We start from the raw sequence: 20,300 nt of genomic DNA on the forward strand, positions 1-20,300 counted from the left end.
TGGGGAGAGTCCATGATGTTCTAGAGAGTTTAGGAGCCTGCTTTCCCCAGCTGCCCTGAGGCTATTCTTCCACTGGACTTCCTTTCCTTCCAAGGCTGGTTTCCCTGCCCTCAGGGACCCACAGAGCAATCCTCCTGACCACAGCCTGTGTATGTGTATGTAGGACTGCCATTGTCTCTGGACCTCTGCCTCCACACCTTTCACAGAGAGCTATGAGATGATCACCGGGGTCCCTGACACACACAGCCACTAGATTTGGGGCAAGCTGTGCCAACAATATCCCAGGAGAAAGGAGGGGAAGATGGGCAGAAGAAGACATCTAGGGAAGGGTGCTCTGCAAATTGCCTTTCTCGTAACTGTGGAGAGAAACCAAGGGGTGTCGCATCTCTAGAACAGCTCCCACTCTCCTTCCTTGTACTGTGAGCTCCTGGAAGGCATGGACTGTGCCTTCTTCAACTTTATATTCAGTCCATACTGGATCCCTAGTCTTCTGATGCATGTTTGTTAAATGAATTAATTAATGTGAACCAAGTATGTTCTCTTTTCTAAAGAGCCAGCATCGTGTGGTGGGGTCAGAAATCTTAGGTTGTAACTCCAGCTTTGTAATTAGTAAAGTAAGACCTATAGCGAGATCACGGATATAATGTTTAATTTCTCTAATTGTTGGCTTTCTTCTCTCTAAAAAAAGAATAATACCTAACCAATCTACTTTATAAGGGTAAAATAAGGAAAACCGTATAGGTTGTTATGGAGATTTCAGGAGAAGTTTTTAAGTTATTTAAATGTAAAAGTTGTTTGGGAAATGTCAATTAGAATACAAAATAACTAAGATATGAGTGCCCTTTTCCCTCACTCTTGCCCGATACTCAGGTGTGGCTGGTCCACTCAGCAGGTCCTGTTGTAGGTTCTTCTCACACGACCAGGAAAGATTAGGCACGCAGACACTTTGAAGGGTGAGGGGTGATAGAATTTATTGAGGGAAAAGGAAAAAGACTCTCAGCAAAGCAAGAGGGGTTCCTGTTAACAGGCCCCCATCTTACAGATTGAATTTCAGGTCACCACCCAGGAACAGGAGAGGCCAGGCTCCTCCCCACTGCAAATGGCACAAACTTCCTGAGTCCCCACCCCATCCTCCCAGTGTGCAGGCCGGTTGGAAATTTTCCAGGGAGCCCTTTTTACTTGGTTGTCTCAGTCCCACTGTCCTTTTTCTCCATCCCACCCTTGATGGAGCTACTCAGTGGAGGCAGAGGCACCAGGCTGGGTGAATCTCTGTAGGAAAGGCCTGGGTTGACTCCAAGAGAGACCAGCAGAGGGGAGGAGGGAAGAGGGTAAGAGAGGCCTCAGGGGCAGGGAAGATGTGATGGAGGAAGGCTGCAGAGAAGGTCCCAGGGGTCAGGGGTTGGAGAACAGAGTGACAAGAGAGATAGGCAAATTCAGTCAACCTTTCTGTGGACTATGAACTGGCTCCACTTTATTCTTTTTCGGTAGATGCCAGTTGTACCTGTCAGGGTTCTCCAGAGAAATTGAACCTGTGGGAGATATAGATGATAGAGATAGAGGTAGAGAGGTAGATGTGTGCCGGGCATGGTGGTTCACGCCTGTAATCCCAGCACTTTGGGAGGCCAAGGTGGGAAGATCCCTTGAGTCCAGGAGTTCAAGACCAGCCTGGGCAACATAGGGAGACCCCCCCACACACCTTTACAGATAATAATAATTTAAAAATTACCCTGGAGCTGTGGCATGTGCCTGTGGTTCCACCTACTCAAGAGGCTGAGGTGAGAGGATCGCCTGAGCCCAGGAGGTCAAGGCTGCAGTGAGACATGATCACACCATTGCAGACCAGCCTGGGCAACAGAGACTCTGTCTCCAAGAAAAAGAGAGAGAGAGAGAGAGAGAGAGAGAGAGAGAAAGTAGATGTGGATATAGATCTATCATGTATGTATGTGTGAGGTATATGTATAGTCCAAGAAATTGGCTTACGCAGTTTTGGGGGCTGACAAATCTGAAATCTGCAGGACAGGTTAGCAGGCTGGCAGTCTGGAACCTCTGGGTCAGGAGCTGATGTGGCAGTCTTGAAGCAGAATTCCTGCCTTCTCAGGAAAACCTCAGTTTTATTCTTAAAGCCTTCTAACTGACTAATAAGGCCCACCCACATTATTAAGGATAATTTCCTTGACTTAAAGCCACATCTCCAACATACTACCACAGCAACACCTAGATTTGTGCTTGAGTAACTCTGCACTGCAGCCTAGCCAAGTTGCACAGAAAACTGACCATCACACCAGTATAGATTGGATCTGCTTTACATTTTTGCTGCTAGGCTGTTTCTTTGAGTGAGACCCTGATCTGAGATTGAACTACACAGTGCAATGGGATTTATTTCTGATAATGAGTGTAAAGCCCCTTGCATACAAACACAAGGACTGGCTGGGCATGGTGGCTCACACCTGTAATCCCAGCACTTTGGGGGTCCGAGGCGGGCGAATCACCTGAGGTCAGGAGTTCGAGACCCGCCTGGCCAACATGGTGAAACTCCATCTCTACTAAAAACTGCAAAAATTAGCTGGGCATGGTGGTGTGTGCCTGTAGTCCCAGCCACTCAGGAGGCTGAGGCATGAGAACTACTTGAACCTGAGGGGTGGAGGTTGCAGTGAGCCAAGATCACGCCACTGCACTCCAGCCTTGGCAACAGAGTGAGACTGCCTCAAAAAACAAATAAACAAAAGTAAATAAAACAAAAACGAATGCAAGGACCAGCATCACTCCATGGATAAATACAAGGACCAGCATCACTCCATGGATTAAGGAGGTGCTGTGCAAGTATTAGGTTGGTGCAAAAGTAATTGCTGCGTTTGCCATTATTTGCAACCCCAATTACTCTTCTTCAGTATTTTTGCTGATTAAAATTATAGAGTGAGAAGAGGAAGAGAAAGTAATTGGGCAGCTGAGCATTCTGGCTGTGTCCTTAGAGGATTCTGGGGAGAGAGCCTTCTCTCTGAGGGTGGGCAATCTAAAAGTGTACATCCCAGCGTGCAAAGCTGACCCAAAGGGAGCACTGGTGTCTTCAGAGGGCACTTTGGTGCTTGATGTGTGTGTAGTAACTTAGTCCAAGCATCTGCAAAGTCCAAGTGATCTATTCATTTGTAAACAAAAATACCTCCCAAGAGGAAAGAGGAGGCCAGGAGGGACACAGAGAAGCAAGCTGATTGCAGCAATGGAAGAAAGAAAATGCTCTAGAGGCTCCTCGGGTAGCCCGTAGCCTGGTCCTCTGAGGAAGAGCTCTCCTTCCTGCGCATTGGCTTCTTTAGGGTCCTGAAGGCAGGCTGCTCAAAGCCCTGTGTCTCAGGGCCTCTTCTCTTTTCTTTTTCTTTCTTTCTTTTTTTTTTTTTTTTTTTGAGACAGAGTGTCGCACTGTCGCCCAGGCTGGAGTGCAGTGGCGTGATCTCTGCTCACTGCAACCTCCACCTCCAGGGTTCAAGTGATTCTCCTGCCTCAGCCTCCCGAGTAGCTGGGATTACAGGTGCCCACCACCACGCCTGGCTAGTTTTCTGTATTTTTAGTAGAGGTGGGGTTTCACTATGTTGGCCAGTCTGGTCTTGAACTCCTGACTTCATGATCTGCCTGCCTCGGACTCCCAAAGTGCTGGGATTACAGGCGTGGGCCACCACACCTGGCCCCAGGGCCTCTTCTATAGAGAGGGCAGCCTGACAGGAGGCAAGAGAGACAGCCACTTCCTGGGCCCCCATCTACCCTCACCCCATCCCCATGGAACCACTTCCTTCCACTCAAGCATCACGAATCACCCATGGACTGTTGAAGCCCTCTTGGCCTTTCCAGAACAGATTTCCTGGATGGGGATGCCGTCCTCCAGACACCCCTTCCCAGGCTGCGTGCTATAAACTGAATCCTTAGCATGGAAAACAAAAGCCTTGCCAGCCCACAAATCACTTTTAATGATCCCTGAAAGAAGCCATCAGTAAACCTCAGGCAGAGATCTGGAAGTCTGGAGGTATGGCTACAAAAACACAAGGTGAGGAAGGTGACATATCAAGGCTCATTTCACTTGGGCAGCATCTCTGTTTCTTTCTTTCATGGATCATTGTGTTTGCCTCTTTGTCTGCCGGGAGGCAGAGATGCATCTTACCTGAACACATTAGGAATTTATAGTTAATCTTGAGCTGTGATGAGCCTTATCCATCTCGATATTGGTACCATACTCGGGACTGTGCTGCCTGTGTGTTCAGACAGAGGGATTCAATTACAAACAAAATGCCTGCAACAAATGCCAGGCTTCTCCTATTAGAATGTTAAATGGTCAGTGTAGCTGTGAGTGCAGAAGGAAAAGCTATTGTCAGCTCCCTCCACCCCTCACCCTACTTCATTTCTTCTGCCCTGCCTTCCCCAGCCTCTTAGGGATATGATATGGTGATGAAACTCAGTCCTCACCCTTTTAGCCTGGTCACAGTCCCCTCCCAGGTTTAAGTAGACTCCAGAGTGCTAGAGCCCATTTGACAGAGAGGAAGTACATCACTATTATAGCCCTGATTTAATATCACAAATATGGTAAATCATATTTTCAAAAAATGGCCAGAGCCATGTTTCTAATATTTCTGGTCCCATGTTCTTTTCCTGAACTTTTCACTCCCTATTAAGGAGTGGAGTCTGCTTTCCCTTCCTCCGAACCTGGTTGGGCTTTCTGACAGCTTCAGTGAATAGAGTGCAGCAGATGAGATCCTGTATGGCTTCTGCAAGGCTGGGTTATAAAAAGTAATATTGCTTCTGCCTGGTTCCCTCTTTCTCAAGATGCCAAGCTTTGGAGCCCGGCCACCATGCTGTGGGGAACCCCAGTCCACATAGAGAGGCCATGTATGGTTGTTCCAGCTGACAGTCCTTGCTAAGGTCACAGCTGCCAGCTAGCAGCACCTACCAGAGCTGGGAGTGAGTGAGACTTCAGATGATTCCAGCCTTGGCACACCCCAGCGTGTGTGGGTGGAGCACAAATGAGCTATCCCTGCTGAGCCCTGCCCAAATAGCAATTTGTGAGCAAAATTAATGTCCTATTGTTTCAAGCCATAAAGTTATAGGGTAATTTTGTTGGAACAGGCATAGCAACTGGAATAATGACTCTTCTAGATCTGGAATCTAGAAGCCTGAAAAGACTACTGCACTCCTCACTCACTGAGTCAGGTCAGTCTCAAGCCAGGCCCAGAAAGACAAACACTGCATGATCTCATTTACAAGTGGAATCTAAAAAAGTTGAACTCACAGAAGCAGAGAGTTGAACAGAAGTTGCCAGGGGTTGGGGAGTGGGGAAAATGGGAGATGTTGGCCAAAGGGTACAAATTTTCAGTTATAAAATGAACACGTTCTGGGATCTAATGAATAGCATGGGTGGTGATGGATGTGTTAATTAATTTGACTGTAGTAACAATTACACAATGTATATATATGCCAAATCATCACATTATACACCTTGAATATAGTCTATCTTTATTTGATAATTCAGTATTTTTTTGGGAGGCCGAGGCAGGTGGATCACTTGAGGTCAGGAGTTCGAGACCAGTCTGGCCAACATGGCAAAACCCCGTCTTTACTAAAAATACAAAAATTAGCTGGGCATGGTGGCACGCACCTGTAGTCACAGTTACGTGGGAGGCTGAGGCACAGTAATTGCTTGAACCTGGGAGGCGAAGGTTGCAGTGAGCCAAGATCACGCCACTGCACTCCAGCTTGGGTGACAGAGTGAAACTGTGTCTCAAAAAAGATATATATTTTTAAAAACTTAAAAAAAAAAAGAAAATGCCGGTGTTTTGCTGAAGTCAACAAGCTTTGTAAAAAAGCACTGGTACAAGCCAGGTGCAGTGGGGGCAGCTGTAGTCCTACATCGGAGGCTTGAGGCAGGAGGAATCGCTTGACCCCAGGCGTTCAAGACCAGCCTGGGCAACATAGTGAGACCCTGTCTCAAAAATAAAATAAAATCATTTTTTCAAAAGCACTAGTACAAATAAAAGGCTCGATAGTTTTACTGTAAAGAAAAAGGTCTAGAACAACAAACATTAAATTGATCATTTTTGAGGAGGAGAATGGAATGTGAGGTGATAAATTGCGGACTTTAGTTTTTTGCTGTATATACCTCTGTATTATTTGAAAAGAATACAAACAAGTATTATAATTTCTAAAATTCTAAAACCAACCAACTAACCAATTAATAAGTAAATGTCTTGCTTGTTGATTGACTTAGAATTGAAAAAGATAGAACGGACATGTCTTGCCATCCCTGGGCTCTTTCTGGAGCACTTGGTTCCTTTCTGGATGTTGGCAAAAGAGACGGTGATGGGGAATCTCCCCTTAGACTTCTTTCCCTTTCCCATGCAAGGCAGGTCTGGTCAAGTATAGGACACCTGTGGCCCATAAGGTCCTGGGATGACTAGCGAATATCAAATCTAAGCAGCACCAAGCAGTCTCCCTCCCGGGACTTCTAAGAAAGTCTGATACCCAGATGCTGTTTCTTTCGTTTGAATGTGAGGATGAAGCTGTTTCTTTACTTTTCTGTTTTAGAACAAAGCTTTTAAAGCCATACCGTCAGTTGATAAAGCACCTTGAGTTGTTTGTCTAAAAATGGGGATAATTTCTCAAAGAACTACTGGCAAACACTTGCCAGGTTTCTCTGACAGCCACTGGCTCAATTTTGGGAGATGTTGGTTATGAGTAGCTGGTGCCATTGGGAGAGATGGAGACTGAACTCATGGTTCAGATCCAGTAACAACAGAAGTCGATCATTTTGAAGTGGATACAGCTAATCTTGTGAACGGACATAGCACCAGAATACAATGCATTCTTATACTTTATTTACTAAGCAAACAGAGGCAAATGGCTTGATTTCTCTTTTATTCATCCTCGTAACACTCAACTGAGCTCCCACTTGTATCAGAATATTCCATCCTTAGTAAAATGAACTGTGGACAGCATATGAGTGGCTTGTAAATATGAAAGTGTTGCCTTTTACCTTGGATGTGCCTCGGCCAGGCCATATGTAACTTAAGCCATGGCTACCAAGAGTGACATTGTATCAAGTTCCCCAGGGAACAGCAGTGGCAGAATCAGAAATAAAAAAGCTGACCAAAAGCTCTCTTTTCATGCTAGCTGGAATTTACCGAAAGTGAATCCAGACTGCAAAAGGGTACTAAGGCTGGGTTAGAAATTATAAACCTTCATGAGACACAAATAAAACACACTTCCCTATAGATCAGCCAGCAGTACAAGAGACGACTGCCCACCGATGAGACGTCTGGGAGCTTACCTCTGCAAGGATTCAGTGGAGTGGCACTGGGGAGCAGGTAGCATTTTGATTGTGAATGTTTCTTTGATTTGGCACTGCTCTGAGACGGAGCTGTTCCATAATAGATTTAGGGTGGTTATATACACAATCTTGTGATGCTGGCTAGCAGAAAGTTTGAATACTCAAGTGATACTTTAAATATACTTTTCAAAGGAACGCATTTTTAAGTACCCCTCAATTCTTTCATTTCTTTTATCCTTTGAAACCCAGGGTAAGTGTTTCCTCATCAAATAGTACATTCTCTTTAAATATACTAAATCACATGCTAAGCATTCCTTGCCCTCTTTTTACAAAATGATCAGATTAGGAAGAATGACATTGCAACTGTATTGCTAATTTCTTTATCTGTCCTTACAAAGGTTTAGCTTTCCAAAGCAGCTTTAAAATTTAAGTGCCTGTGAGATGCCATGTGCAGTCAGGTACCAAAGATACAGCTCTACCTGCAATGGCTTTCTGTTTTGGGTGGCAGTTCTAAGCATTAATGTATTAATGTGCACCAGAACCACCTGAGATACATTTTTTTGGGGGGCGGGGGGGCAAGGTCTCACTCTGTTGCTCAGGTTGGAGTACAGTGGTACGATCTCAGCTCACTGTAACCTTGACTTCCCCAAGCTCAGGCTAAGGTGATCCTCCCACCTTAGCCTCCAGAGTACCTACTACTACAGATAGGCACCACCATGCTTAGCTAATTTTTTTTCTTTTTTTTTTTTTTTTGGAGAGACAGGGTTTTGCCATGTTGCCCAGGCTGCTCTCCAATTCCTGGGCTCAAGTGATCTACCCACCTTGGCCTCCCAAAGTGCTGAGATTATATGCATGAGCCACCACACCTGGCCTAGGATACTATTTATTTATTTATTTATTTATTTATTTATTTATTTTTGAGACAGAGTCTGGCTCTGTCACCCAAGCTGGAGTGCAGTGGCCTGATCTTGGCTTACTGCAACCTCCGCCTCCTGGGTTCAAGTGATTCTCCTGCCTCAGCCTAACAAGTAGCTGGGATTACAGGTGCCTGCCACCATGCCCAGCTAATTTTTGTATTTTCAGTAGAGACAGGACTCTCATCACATTGGCCAGGCTGGTCTCAAGCTCTTGACCTCAAATGATCCACCTGCCTCAGCCTCCCAAAGTGCTAGGATTACAGGCACAAGCCACCGTGCCCAGCCTGGGATACTTTTTAAACATGTAAATACCTGGCTCCATCCCCAGAGGCTGTGTTTCATTAGGTCTGGGGTGTGTCCTCTGGCATCTGCCTTTTAACAAGCATCCCAGATGATTCCATTGAGAGTAGTCTGCAGCCTATACCACCCCTCCAGAGGTGAAAATCTCCTTCGTGGCCTTCCTGTCTGCCTACACTAGAAAGTGCCATTGTGCAGCATTTGACACTTATCTGTCATTTTACTTTTCGGAATTGACTTTTTATATAATGACTTTATTAAAACTCAATTTTTACTTTTTCCTATTTGTCCTGCAAGGTCCAGACTTGAGATAGAAATAAGTTTGGGGCCAGGCGCCGTGGCTGCTGCCTGTAATCCCAACACTTTGGGAGGCTGAGGTGGGCAGATCATGGGGTCAGGTGTTTGAGAACAGCCTGGCCAACGTGGTGAAACCTCATCTCTACTAAAGATACAAAAAAATTAGCTGGGTGTGGTGGCGCACACATGTAATCCCAGATACTTGGGAAGCTGAGGCAGGAGAATCACTCAAACCCAGGAGGCAGAGATTGAGGGAGCTGAGATGGCACCACTGCACTCCAGCCTGGGCCACAGAGTGAGACTCTGTCTCAAAATAATAACAATAAACAAGTTCGGAGGAGCAAGATTACAGGGAAGTGGATGTTTAAAGTCTAAATCAGAATCTAATTTTGATGCAAGGTATAATGTTCACTTACTAAAAGCAGCTTAGGGATTCTGAGCTAAGAAATATTCATGTGGATAAGAAAAAATTCTATTGTAGAAGTGAATTACATGTTCTTTTCAGAAATGTAATCCTCTGTTTCATTAAAACAGTTTTAATGCTAAAGAAAAAAGGCATGAGTCCTGTTTAGCTAAACTTTAATTGCTGAAAGTATCATGATAGGACATTTCATTCTCCCAGCCCCCAGGCTTCCCTCAATTCGTGTTAATAGCCAGGTTGGCAGGACACACAACTTGAACACTGAAAAGGTCATCACATCCTGATTCAAGACCTCATAGCTAAAGAATTTATCGTCTTATCATTGGGTCAAAAAAATTGTTACTTCTGTTTTGAACTTCCGTAAACCCTCTTCTCTCCCTAGGGCTCCCCGGCATAAAACAGAATTGAGACCAACTAAGCAGGGTCACAAATATTACTTCCCATCAGTTCCCTGGACTTCTTAAAGATGGTAGCCAAGGTTAGGAGAGTGGATATTACTCCTGAGCTGCGTGGATAGAGTGAATAAAGTTGTGAAATCTCCTCTCCTCTGATAATTAAGGTTCTGACCACAGGAGAATAAGACGAATTAGAAAAATGAGTAGTACTGGATGATTATTGTTTTGTTTGTATGTTTGTTTGTTTTGTCCATTTAACATCCCTTTCTCCTTCGGTAATCAAATCCCTCTTTTATGGGAAACTCTTTATGTGTGGTTTGGATAGAGTTGCCCCTGCCCATTACCACGATCAGAGTACTCGGGTTCCTCTTCTTAACCCCTCCACACCACCCCTACACCCACCCCTGCCCCAGCCCGATCCCCAGCCCTGGAGTAGTTGGCTACTAGATAGGCATATAGGCACATGCCTTAAAGGGGCCAGTCGATAACCTCCCTGGTACTTTTCTGCCAGAGGTACAAGAAACCTTCTCTTTCCTCTGGGATTGCTAAACCAGCAGGAGGGTAATCTTGGGCTGTGGGGTGTCATCATTGTCATCACGATGAAAGAGCCTACCTGAGCTAGGAAAAGACAGATGGACCTCAGGTGACATTATTTGAGCCTGAATGCAGCCAAGTCTGATTTTTAATTACATGAGTCCATAAAAACTCTCCCATCACTTGAGGCCAGGAGTTTGAGATCAGCCTGGGCAATATAGTAGATCCTTCCCTCTTCAATTCAAAATTTAAAATGAGCTGGGCATGGTGGCATGCACCTGTGGTTCCAGTTACTTGGGAGGCTAAGGTGGGAGGATTGCTTGAGCCCTGGAGGATGAGGCTGCAGTGAGCCATGATTGCACCACTGCACTGCAGCCTGGGTGACAGAGTGAGACCCTGTCTCAAATAAAATAAAACCCCTCCATAGACTGTTTGCCTTTAGGTTAGCTGAGGGTGGCTTTCTGTCACTTGCAACCAAAAGAACCCTGAGTAATATAGATTGTACATTTGTCCTTGAGATTTATGGCATGGTGGAGTGGATGCTACTGATGCAGCCAGTGGCCTCATCTCCCAGCTGCTGTGAGTAGTATCTAATGACTTATACCTGTGACCATCCTGGAGGATTGCCCTTGAATGACAAAGCACCCTCACCCTGAAATGCATGGGAAATTACATCCCACCCAGGAGTCAGGCATGCACTAACTGACACACTTTTGCCGCAAGGTGGGACAGCTCTGCAGAGCAATTTCTGAGCCCAGGCTCCCCAGAGATCTGCCAAGGCTAGAGTTTACCTGAGGCCACACAGTGCTTAGCTCTTCTCCTTCCTTATCTGCTTTTCTTGCCCCCTTACAATTTTCCTGAGGAGCCTTCCCTCAGTATATTCCTTTTTTTTTTTTTTTTTTTTTTTTTTTTAACAGACTCTCGCTCTGTCACCCAGGCTGGTGTGCAATGGCACAATCTCGGCTCACTGCAACCTCCGCCTCCTGGGTTCAAGTGATTCTTCTGTCTCAGCCTCCCCAGTAGCTGGGATTACATGTGCATGCCACCACACCAGGCTAATTTTTGTATTTTTAGTAGAGATGGGGTTTCACCATGTTGGCCAGGCTGGTCTCAAACTCCTGACCTCAAGTGATCCACCTGCCTCAGACTCCCAAAGTGCTGGGATTACAGGCATGAGCCACTGTGCCCGGCACCCTCGGTACATTTCATGCACCTGAATTCCTGCCTTGGCCTCTGCTTTTAGGGAATACAATCTAAGACATATAGTCTTTTTAAAATTAGTTCTCATTTTAATCAAATAAATAGATTACATGGTTAAAAAGCAAAAAGGTATGAAGAGGCTTTTGCTGGTAAACAGCAGTCTCCTGCTCAACCCTTCTCCACCCCTAGTCAGGGAGGCAATTAATCTCGACTCTTCTAATTCCCTATTACCTATGTCAATGATTTCAATAGCAAGCATACATTATTTCCGTTTTAAGCATTATCTGCTGACGTCCCCCAAGGGCAGAGGAGAACTTTGCTCATTTATACTGCCTTTGCTCTCATTCTCCCCATCCCCCACTAGCATCATGTATCAGAACTTTTGGTTCAATCAATACTTGTTTGTTTGTTTGAGACAGGGTCTTGCTCTGTTGCCCAGGCTGGAGTGTAGTGGCTTGATTTCGGCTCACTGCAGTCTCAACCCCCCAGTCTGAAGCCATCTTCTCATCTCAGCCTCCTGAGTAGCTGGCACTATAGGCATACGCCACCACACCTGGCTAATTTTTGTATTTTTTTGTAGAGATGGGGTTTCACCATGTTGCCCAGGCTGATCTTGAACTCCTGAGCTGAAGCGATTCACCCACCTTGGCCTCTCAAAGTGCTGGGAGGCATGAGCCACTGTGCCCAGCCAATAGTTATTTTTTATATTATTGTGACGTTATAACCTATAACCATATTTCATCAAAATTAAGATTGTCATCAATTGTAAGATATATTATTTTGTGTTAATTTTTTTTATTTTTAATTTTTGTGGGTACGTAATAGGTGTTTACATTTATGGGGTACGTGAGATGTTTTGATTCAGGCATGCAATGTGAAGTAAGCACATCACGGGAAATGGGGTATCCATCCCCCGCCTCAAGCATTTATTCTTTGTATTACAAACAATCTAATTATGCTCTTTTAGTTTTTTGTTGTTGTTGTATTTTTTTTTTTTTTGGTGAGACAGAGTTTTGCTCTTGTTGCCCATGCTAGAGTGCAATGGCGTGATCTTGGCTCACAGCAACCTCCGCCTCCCAGGTTTAAGCAATTCTCCTGCCTCAGCCTCCCGAGTAGCTGGGATTACAGGCGTGTGCCACCACACCTGGCTAATTTTGTATTTTTAGTAGAAATGGGGTTTCTACATGTTGGTCAGGCTGGTCTCAAACTCCCGACCTCAGGTGATCCACCAGCCTCTACCTCCCAAAGTGCTGGGATTGCAGACATGAGCCACCGTGCCCAGCCATTCTTTTAGTTATGTTTAAGTGTACAATCAAACTGTTACTGACTATAATGACCCTCTTGTGCTATCAAATACTAGACCTTATTCATTCTTTCTGTTGTTTTTGGTACCCATTAACAAACCTCCCCTTCCAGCCCCCCACCACCCCCTGCCCGCCAACTACCTCTCCTAGCCTGTGGTAACCTATACTATTATTTTATATACTACTGAGAAGACAAAATGTTGCCAATTAAGCACGACATACCATCAATTATATGTTGCATTCCAGTTTCAGAAATAGCAACATGTAAAAAAAAAACGTTTTGTCAGTCCCCCTTCCCTACACACTAGAATATCAGATCCATAAAAGCAAGCACTTGGTTTGTTTTCTTCACTGCTGCAGGCTTGGTAAAGCACACAGAGCTCAGTGAAGAACTGTTGAATGAATATGCAAATTCTGATTCCTTTTGAGCTGCACAGTTTGCTATGATGCAGTTTGATTCTTATGTAACCCATTTGCTTAGTTTTCTAGGAACCTCCCATTAGTAATTCCCAAATGTCCCAGCATTACTGTCACATATGCTTTCATCCCATTCTCATGTGCTCAAACATGTCAGTCCCATCTTCTCTCCTATTTAGGAGGACTCTGGATTGACCTCCTGAAGCCCTCTGTCCTTCTATTCCCATCTCTACCTCCCTCACCTCATCTGGGAATTCCCTTTACTGCTCTCTTGTGTTCTTTTTTTCTTGATCCCATGTTTCCCCTTTTTTGGATTACCACCTTGTTCTTATGGAGCATATCCTTCATTATCTTCCTGGGAAAGGTCTTTTTTTGGGGAGTGGTTGTGTGTCTAAAAAGATCTTTATTATACCACCCCATTATTGATTGATAATTTGGGGTAGGTAGAGAACTCTAGAATGAGTATTGTTTTTCACTCAGAGCTTTGAAGGCTCCATGGAATGAATCAGCCCTCCTACTCCCACAGGCACTGTGGTGTGGCCTTCTTTGCTAATCAGCTGCTACTTTTCCATCTTCCTGCCATTTCCCTAAAATAACCTGAAATCTGTTTATTCTTGCTTCATCTCCAATTTTTTTGTCTTTGTGAGTTTATCCCTTTTTTAAAAATTTATTTACTCTTTATTATTTAGTAGAGTTTTAAGAAACAGAGAAAAGACATTACTTCTGGTTACTGTTTTTCCATTGGGGCTTTGTTTTTAAATAACATTTCCTTATTTCAAAGTTAATGTATGTTTATTGAATAAAACACAAATAAGCAAAAGAAGGAAAATTAATATCACCTGTGATCCTGCTGCCTAGAGAAAGTAATTGTGACTATGGATTTTTCCAGCACTTTTTACTGTATGTCACATAAAAAAAGTTGTCATTACTATTGTTACCCACTGCTACCCCTATTAAGGGGTGGGAGAAAGGATGCTGGTAACAGGAGATCCCTTTGTGAAACACTATAGTGGGAGGGGTAATGCAAATTTGGAGCTAGAAGCTGAAACAGAGGATTATTCTACATAATTAAAGGGGATACCAATGCATTTGGGGCTAGAGGGAAAGCCAGGAGAAAGTGTGCAGAGGCCAGGGATGTTGAGTATTGTATTAAAGACAAATGGCAAAAAAAATCCTATTGGCATCAAGGTAGAAAAAAAAAAAGGATTTTCAAAACCAGACCTGACTGATGGATCAGTGCTTGCTTAAGGATGTGAAGTGTAAACTCACTTTATTGTAATGTTCAATGATACCTAAATTAGCAAGCTCTTTCTCAGAAAATTCAAGAGCTACTTGGTCATCTGTACAATTCAGCATGAGAACAAGTACTACATGTGGAAAAACGTGATATTTAGTTTACATAAACATATGTGTATATTTTAGGAAAAATGGGACCATTTTTATACTGGGTTCTTATGCATCATGTTTTTTTCCACTAAATATATTGTGAATGACTTTCACGTTATTAAAAATTCCCCTACTGAGACAACTGAATAGCTATCTACCTGCAAAAGAAAGTAAAAAGACAGCATATAAAAATGGGAGAAAATATTTGCAAATCATATATCTAGTATCCAGAATATGTAAAGAACTCCTACAACTCAACAACAAAAGGTAAAACAATCAAACTAAAAAATGGAGACAGGACAGATTCACAAGAAGATATACAAATGGCCAAGAAGCACATAAAAAGATGCTCAGTAGCATTAGTCATTGGGGAAATGCAAATCAAAACCACAAGATGATACCACTTCACACCTACTAGAATGGCTATAATCTTTCTTTTAAAAGACAGAAAATAGGCTGGACATGATGACTCATGCCTGTAATCTCAACATTTTGGGAAGCCAAGGTGGGAGGATCACTTGAGGCTAGAAGTTTGAGACCAGCCTGAGCAATATAACAAGACCCTGTCTCTACAAAAAATTTGAAAAATTAGCCAGGCGTGGTGGTGCACATCTGTAGTCCCTGCTACTTGGGAGGCTGAGGCTGGAGGATTGCTTGAGCTCAGGAGTTTGAGTTTGCAATGAACTATGATCACACCACTGCACTCCAGCCTGGGTGACAGAGCCAGACCCTATCTCAAAAATAAAATTAAATTAAACACAGAAAATAAGTGTTGGCAAGGATGTGGAGAGATTGGAGCCCTCATACACTGGTGTTGGGAATGTAAAATGGTTCAGCTGCTACAAAAAAACAGTTTCTTTTTGGTTCCTCAAAAAGTTAATGTATGACCTAGCAATTCCGCTCCTATGTATACACTCACATGAATTAAAAACAGATACTCAAATATACATACATCCATGTTTGCAGCACTATTCACAATAGCCAAAAGGTGGAAACAACCCACATGTTCATCAATGGATGAATGGATAAACGAATTGTGGTATATACATACAATGGAATATTATTTAGCTGTAATAAGAAGTGATAAACTAATACATGCTCTACAACACGAATAAACCTATAAAACACTCTGAAGCAAGGCACAAAAGCTCAAATATCATATGGTTCCATTGATTTGACATATCCAGAATAAGCAAATCTGTAGAGACGGAAATCAAGATAAGGATTTCTGTGGGGTCAGGTGCTGGAGGGATGGGGAAATGAGAAGTAATGGCTTAATGTTTGTGTGTTTCCTTTTGGGATGATAAAAACATTTTGAAACTAGATTAATGTATTACTTGTGCAAAGTATAAATGTGCTAACTGCCACTAGGTTGTTCACTTTAAATTTTTTTTTTTTTTTTTGAGACGGAGTCTCGCTCTGTTGCCCAGGCTGGAGTACAGTGGTGCGATCTCAGCTCACTGCAAGCTCCGCCTCCCAGGTTCACGCCATTCTCCTGCCTCAGCCTCCTGAGTAGCTGGGACTACAGGTGACCGCCACCACACCCAGTTAATTTTTTTGTATTTTTAGTAGAGACGGAGTTTCACCGTGTTAGCCAGGATGGTCTTGATCTCCTGACTTTGTGATCTGCCTGCCTTGGCCTCCCAAAGTGCTGGGAGCCACTGCACCCAGCCTAAAATGGTTATTTTTATGGCATGTGAACTTCACTTCAAATTTTTAAAATCCCCTAAACATTGTTTTTAATGACCACAGTGTTATATTTGGCAGATACACCATAAAAAAAATCCTTCATTTTTTTGACACAGAGATTGCTTCTAGTTTTTCCTTGGTATAAGCAGAACTGTACAAACACACCAGCAGCTAAATATTTGTAGCCATCTCCATTTAGGAAAAAACAATCCCAAAAGGTAGGCTTGCTTGGCCAATGAAGATATATAGTTAAAAGTATTTAGATAATTTTTCCAGATTGTCCACCAGAAACACTGAAAAAGATTAAGATTCATCTACTCTACTCCAGGGAAATTATTTGTATCAGTATGTTTTAACCATTGCTCAGAATGGAGCCCTAATGACATCACACAGATTTTCCAACCTCACCACCCTTCTTGCAGTCCCATGGCAACCATCTCTCATCTGTATCTTCAAATATCACCCATATGTGTATAATTCCCAAAGCTCTATCTCCAGCCCTACTTTCCCTCTTGAACTCCAGCCTTGCATACTAAACAATTAACTAGTTTATACTGCATAACAAACAAGCCCCAAAATTCAGTGCTTTGACCCATTTTTTGCTAATCAAAGTTTTTTGCCCCCACATGGTACAATATGGGCCAGCAGTGGGAGGTGGAGGGAGGGGTGTTCCTTTACCCTGTTACTCAGGGACTGTATTAGTCAATAAGGGCTGCCATAACAGAATTCCACAGACTGGGTGGCTTACACAACAGAAATTAACTTTCTCACACCTCTGCAGGCTGGCAATCTGAGCTCAAGATATGGGCAGGGGTTGGTGTCTTCTGAGGCCTCTCTCCTTGGCTTATAGATGGTCATCTTCTCCCTCTGTTTTCATATGGCCTTCCCTCTGCATGTCTGTGTCCTAACCTCCCCTTCTTAGGAGCACACCAGTCATATTCGATTAGGGTCCACCATATGAACTCGTTTTACCTTAATCACTTCTTTAAAGACCCTGATTCCAAATACAGCCACATGCTGAGGTCACTTCAACACAGGAATTTGGAAGGCCACATTTCAGTCCATAACAGGCGCCTGTGTTGACAGAGGATCCAGTATGGTAAGCCACTCTCTGCAACATGGAGCCTTTCTTAGTGGGCGTGGGCCAGGGAAGAGAGAACTGCAGGGTCTGCCAAAGATTTAGGACTTCAGCCCAGACATGGCACATGTCATTGTCATGTACAGCCCATTGGTCAGAACGAATCACACGGCCCTGCTCATCTTCAAGGAGGCTGTGAAGTGTAGTCTTTCATGAACCTGGAAGGAGAGGAAAAGCAGGTATTGACAAGCACCAGCAATGCCTGTCAACAGCTACTGACCAAACATCTCTGTCACAATGGTCCACAGGCACCTCACATTCAACAAGTCTCAGACTGAAAAAGTCATCTTCCCCACTCCATGCTACCCCACCCTACCCCAAGCCTGAGCTGTGCTTGTTTAGAGATTGACACCATCCATCCAGTTGCCCAAGACCAAAGCTGGTGGCCACCTTCTCCCTTTATCTCTAAATACAATTGGTCATAAAGTCTTTTTAATCCTGTTATCCTACAGTTTTTGGTTTAGACTTCCCACTCCATCTCTAATATGGTCTTAGTTTCAGCCCACCTTTCTTCTCTCCTGGGGTATTAGAAGAGGCTCTCTTTATCCTTCCAGCCTTCTGGCTCCCATTCACTATCTACTCTGCTGGCAGAAGTAACCCCCTAAAATTCAAATTGCATTCATGTCTCTCCAGTGCCTAAAATACTCCACTGCCTTCAGTCCACAGTCGGAGCTCCTTAGGGGTGTGGGGTCAGGTGATGCTGCTATATGCTCCATAAGTCAGAATGTGTCCTCCTCTGCTCTGAACCTTCCCATGGCTCCTCATTTCACACAGAGTTAAAAGCCAGTATTTTTCCAGCATCTCACAGGATCCGACTCAATCTCCCACCTCCTATTACTTCTCTCCCTTCACCTACTCCTCTGCTCCTTGTTCATCTTGCTCCAACCACACCATCGGCATCCTTCAAATACTGCAGTCCCCACCATCACAGGGACTTGTATTGGCTGAATCCTTTACCTGGAATCTTCTTTCTCCAGCTCTTTGCAGGATTGACTGTTGTTTTCTTCAAGCCTTTGCTCAAAGGTCCCCTTTTTAGCTTTCCTCACTGTATTAGTCTGTTCTCATGCTACTAATAAAGACACACCTAAGACTCGGTAATTTATAAAGGAAAGAAGTTTAATGGACTCACAGTTCCACATGACTGAGGAGGCCTCACAATTATGGTGGAAGGCAAGTAGGGTTAAAGCCACACCTTACAAGGATGGCGACAGGGAAGAAGGCATGTGCAGGGGAACTTCCCTTTATAAAACCATCAGATCTCATAAGACTTATTCACTATCACAAGAACAGCACAGCAAAGACCCGCCCCCATGACTCAGTTACCTTCCACTCGTCCCTCCCACAACACGTGGGAATTATGGGAGCTACCATTCAAGATGAGATTTGGGCGGGGACACAGCCAAACCGTATCACTCACCCCGCCTGATCCTCACATTTACCAATCTACCTTGCTTTTAGCTTGTTTTCCTCATACTTATCACCTTCTAACATGTTATACAATTTGTCTATTTATTTTTGTTTATTATTTACTTTCTGTCTCCTTCCTACAGGAATATAAGATCTGTGAAGGTAGGGAACTTTTGTCCATTTTGTTCACTGATGCATCCCTAAAGCACACCCTGGGTGCATAGCACACAGGAGTGCTTAGTGAATGCATGAAAGATTGAATGAATGAATCTCTGTTTTATTACCTTGCACAGAGCAGTCAATTATCTACTGACTTTTCTGTTGCTCACGCTATAATGTGGATTATTTTATCTCTATAACTGCCGTCTGATGCCTGACACATACATGCTCAATCAATATTTGTGGAATAAATAAAATAGGACAAGTCTATTACTCTACCAATAAGAACACAGAGGCCACAGATCTTGCTCCATACCACACAGTGAGAAAATGGTGAGGTCAAAGCTAGAAGCCAGACCTTCTGTGTCCCTGGGCTGATATCTCTCCACTATCCCATCCAGCTCTACTGAAAATAGTTTAAAGTCTATCTTGGCTTCCAATTATCTTGCAAATCTCTTGAGATGGGGGCAAAACACCAAGCTGCTTTAAAAGCTCCCATAGTGCCTGATACAGTGCTAGGTAGGCATTATTCTTATTCAGTAAGTATTCATGGTTTGAGTGCTCAATAAAAATATTATTGTTAGCATTGTTTCCACTTTTAATGACAGAAATGATAATAGCCTCCCAGCAGTCTGCTTTAAATAGGTTCAAGACACTGAAATACAATTTGAACAGTGTCTTCCATCAGCTTGCTCCCTGGAGAGATGAAATGAGTTCATAATGAGATTCCTGCAATGAGTCAAAAAGCAGAGGGAAGGAGTACAGGGTTTTGCTGCAGTGGGCACAGATGCTTCACTGGCATTTGGGAGCCCAATTTTTCTCTGGGACTCAGAGCTAGCACCAGTCCATGGGGGAGGGGTTGCAGCATGCAGTCCCCCTGGCCCCACAATACTGAGCACGCATCCTCTTTTCTGGGCACCGTCCCTTCAGATCTACTTTAGCTGTGGCAGAGGGTAGATGGAGAACTGACTGTCTATTCAGAATAATAGCTACCAGCCTATGGAAACCACGAGAGCCCCTGCATCCCACACAAAATAACACATTGATTAATTGCCAGCAGCTACAACAGGTTATTTTCGCAGTCAGAGATTGGCGCGAAGACTCTTACTTCAAGTTTCTGTTGCTAATAGGTTTGATTTGCTTGATTTGGAAGTATAGGTTAATGCTAGCTGGAGTTTTTAAGCTTTGGTGATGAAAGTGTTAGTTCACTAGAATCTGGGGCCAGACGTGACCAAATCATTGCATGGGTAGGGGTAGGGTTTTATCATTTCACTTTATGCAACTGGCATTTCATTAGGAAAAGGAATAGAGAAAGGAGGAAAAATTAGCCACAAGGTCATCTAGCTCCTCACATGGGGACGCTTACCCGGCTGCTCCGGATTGAAAGGGGTCTTGAAACACTGCCCTGTTCTTCTGTCTGAGGTCAATCAGGGTCGACT

At 43.8% G+C, this 20,300-nt stretch overlaps 1 long non-coding RNA gene across 1 annotated transcript; it reads right to left on the bottom strand.

Annotated features, from left to right (window-relative positions):
- Positions 1–3,929: 3,929 nt before the first annotated feature.
- On the bottom strand, positions 3,930–13,382 carry LOC115837945. The gene is made up of 3 exons (XR_004032969.1): positions 13,325–13,382; positions 7,301–7,390; positions 3,930–4,232 (listed from the first exon to the last, which is right to left on the bottom strand). It is a non-coding gene; the product is annotated as an uncharacterized LOC115837945 (long non-coding RNA).
- Between the last annotated feature and the right edge of the window lie 6,918 nt (positions 13,383–20,300).

Source organism: Nomascus leucogenys, chromosome 13 (genome assembly GCF_006542625.1).
Source record: "Nomascus leucogenys isolate Asia chromosome 13, Asia_NLE_v1, whole genome shotgun sequence".
In the NCBI taxonomy this organism is placed as follows: Eukaryota; Metazoa; Chordata; class Mammalia; order Primates; family Hylobatidae; genus Nomascus; species Nomascus leucogenys.